Source organism: Octopus bimaculoides, chromosome 7, assembly GCF_001194135.2.
Source record: "Octopus bimaculoides isolate UCB-OBI-ISO-001 chromosome 7, ASM119413v2, whole genome shotgun sequence".
In the NCBI taxonomy this organism is placed as follows: Eukaryota; Metazoa; Mollusca; class Cephalopoda; order Octopoda; family Octopodidae; genus Octopus; species Octopus bimaculoides.
Window position 1 is genome coordinate 7,722,533 of NC_068987.1, and position 833 is coordinate 7,723,365.

An 833-nucleotide genomic window follows, 5' to 3' on the forward strand; every position below is an offset into this window, starting at 1 on the left:
GTTGGTGTGTTTATGTCCCCGGAACTTACCTGTTCGGCAAAAGAGACCGATAGAATAAGTCCTGGAGTCAAATTGTTCGACGAAAAGCGGTGCTCCACCGTGGCCGCAGTCAAATGACTGGAACAAGTAAATGAATATATGTCTGTGTGTACATGTGTATGTGTGTGTGTGTGTTGCAGTCTCCTTGCCTTGGCATCTCGTGGTTGTAAACGAGTGCCATTGTCATGCTAGCGGTGTATTTGTAATTGCAGAGCACTTTAATATTTTGCTGAGATTGATAATCTCGTATTAACACACACACACACACACACACACACACACGTTTGATTAACGAGAAAGGCGGAAGATGGAAGATACGAGAATCTTTATTGATCACTACAATTGTTTTGACCCATCGAGCATCGAATATCCACCGAACACCTAAACTAGTGAACGTGATTTACTGGCGAACTACCAGGTGTATAACCACACGATTTAATAACTAATATATACATATATATATATATGTATATTGACCGTTTATATGATAAATATTTATGTAGACTTTCGAAATAGTTGTCCGAAAGTCCACCCGTATTTATTTTCAGGTTTGTTTTCCCGAAACCTTGTCAAATTCCGTTGAATTACTGGAAAGTATTGGTCGAAAACAAACGTCTTCGAAATAATTGCATAAAATTAGACAAGGGACGTAACTCTATTTAATCAGAAATAGTTACCTGCCTTGATAATTATTTTAAAGTTGATTTATATTAATTAAATTTTTTTTTTTTAAAAATTCAAATCTCGTTCAGCAGTTCCCAGAATGACAAATACAAATATCCCTCCCCCCCCCC

General features: G+C 37.2%; 1 protein-coding gene across 1 annotated transcript in view; it reads left to right on the forward strand.

Annotated features, from left to right (window-relative positions):
• The window catches only part of LOC106880314 (transmembrane protein 41B), a 31,355-nt gene that overhangs the window by 13,033 nt on the left and 17,489 nt on the right, over positions 1-833 (forward strand). The window lies entirely within an intron of this gene.